The sequence below is a fragment of the Biomphalaria glabrata genome, chromosome 9, assembly GCF_947242115.1.
Source record: "Biomphalaria glabrata chromosome 9, xgBioGlab47.1, whole genome shotgun sequence".
Lineage (NCBI taxonomy): Eukaryota > Metazoa > Mollusca > Gastropoda > Planorbidae > Biomphalaria > Biomphalaria glabrata.
This window is the reverse complement of record NC_074719.1, coordinates 10578150-10580737: the sequence shown is the minus strand read 5'-3', so window position 1 is coordinate 10580737 and position 2588 is coordinate 10578150.

The following is a 2588-nucleotide window of genomic DNA, read 5'->3' as shown; positions in this document are numbered from 1 at the left end:
AAAAAATTGCTTTTGTTTAGCTCATTTATCATTGTAAAGCATTTTGTGTGCGCTCATCTCATCTTCTGGGTGCATAGGCTACCAACCAGCTGCCTCTAAGCATCTCGGTTCTGGGCGAGTCTCTTCAACTGTCCCCATGTCTTGCCCATCTGCTTGGCAACTGCTTCCAAATTGCGGTGCCATGTATTTCTGGGCCATACCCTCTTCCACTTTTCTTGGGGGTTCCAGGTTAGGGCTTGCCTGGTTATGTTGGATGCAGGCTTGCGAAGGGTGTGACCTATCCATCACCAGCGACTCTAAAGGATATCTACCTCAATGGGCTGATGCTTTGTTCTTTCCCTCATTCTGGATTCGAGATGTGCGCTATGGTCCAATATTTTAGTGGATGCGTTAGAAGGGGGATCTGGAAGAAGCTTTCCGTGCTGCCTTCAGAAAAAATAAACTCAGCTCGAGTCGGGATTTAAACTAAAGCCCCCTTGATAGTTAGGTTTATACAACCCAGTTTTAGAATCTATATTAAAAGGCTACATGGTTATGAAAATCTTACTTGTCATAGACAATTTTTGACTACAAATGAAAAATTGCTTAAGTGATTCTGAGTATTACTGAAATCGCTTTTTTAGAAGCATTTATATAAAAAAATTTTAACGATTGTAATTAGAACTCAAGGGCTAAGCCTCCTCAAGCCAACACACTAGCCACTGCGACAAGAAAGTCCTTATGAAAATCGAAGGTTTTAGAGTTATCTATGTTATTTTTCGATTTTGCCTCTCTTCAAAGTGTAAAAGGGACTAATTCACAACTAAATGAGCTAAGTATAATCTCCGTCTCTTGGAGATATCAAACAAAATAATTCTTTACCAATAGTTAATTTATTAATTGGTTTATTTTTTGCTTTGATTCTTGTTTTGTCAGGTAGAAGATGTAATTGTGTAAAATTCAAGTTAATCCGAGATAAGCTGTGGAGGAAATAACGTGTATAAAATTTTTACCAGACGGACAGATTAAGTTGATATAAGCTTCGCAAAAAGAAACAAGCAAAATATTATAAAAATCTTTTTTTTTTTGTTATAGAAAAACAAAACTTATATAAAGGTGAAGAGCCAACAATGTACAAGTTATTTCCCTTATTCGATATTAAACAAAATAATTAATTACCAATAGTTAATTAATTGATTGAGTATTGACTCATGTTTTGTTAGGTGCAATAAATAATTGTTTAAAGTCTCAACTTGATTGGAGAATGCGTGAAGGAGAAATAGCGGTAATAATTATTTAAGGGGACTATACTCAACAAATTTAGCCATATATGTGAAAGCTGAAGTATTAATTTCACTTGATGCTATTAAACAAAATCATGAATTACCAGTAATGAATCGTATGTCAGACTAATAGTTTTCTTATAGATACATGTCTTTTCTATGTAAACGAATAATTGTGCAAAGTTTAATAATAATAATAGTAATAATAATAATAATAATAATAATAATAAACAAAATTACATAACTTCCATTAATTAATTAAATTGTTTATCCATCAGTTGATTCTTCTATCTTCTTCGAATATAAATAATTATGCAAAGTGATTCAACTTCATCTGAGTATGGGATGAGAGAAATAACATGATCAAACACAGAGTAAGTTGATGGCTACGAGGTATATATAAAAACGGCAGCATTATAACGATTTCCTTGCACGCGGTATTTTAAAAGTAGTCCCCTAATGATTTAAAATTTGAATGATGTTTTATTTATTTCTTAAATGTAGTTTTTAGTAAGGTAATTATACATAAAAGATTGTTTGAAAGTACAAACTGATGAGGTGTTTCGTAGAAGTAAGTCAGTATTCTAACAGAAGTATTAGGTAAATTTTGAAAAATCCGTTGAGCTATTTTTAGATTTCTAGCAATTCCTCTTTATTTCCTTATTGATTGCTGCATGTTTACATAGCTAGACTGTAGAGGTCAGTAGGACGCAGGTCAGGGTCAAAATTATTTATGACTATCACCCAGTCTATATATTATATATATATTTCTAGTTTATAATTCAATAATATAGTTAACTTAATTTTTTTTTGTTAGTAAAACCTAAAGAGAAAACAAATGGTTAATATGAGGATCGAACCCACGACATTCGAGTGACGCTCTATCAGCTTAACTATCTAGACTATTCCCATAGCACCACAACCTTTAACATGTGTGAAATGTTAGGTAGAAATCAATCAATTTTTACTCAAGTTTTTGACTTATGTCTTTCGATCAGTTTCCACCTTTTGACTATACAGTAAGTCTGAACTAGAAATAGAAACTGCAAGACCTACTTATTGACTACAAATGAAATTGTGCATTTGTTATAAACGCTTGGATCACTAAAGTGTTGTTGCCTTGTCACATCAGTTGAGTATTTATAAAATACCTCTGGACACTTGACTGTTATGTGTATCAGGTTGAATTCGGTGTAGGCCTAATGCCAACTTTCACTTATCTTAGTGATGCTCAACCTTTGACCTGAGGGACATATACTGCCCCCTTGAGTACAATATGTACTTTGGAACGATTTTTTGTTTGTTTGCGGGGATATGTACCGTGAC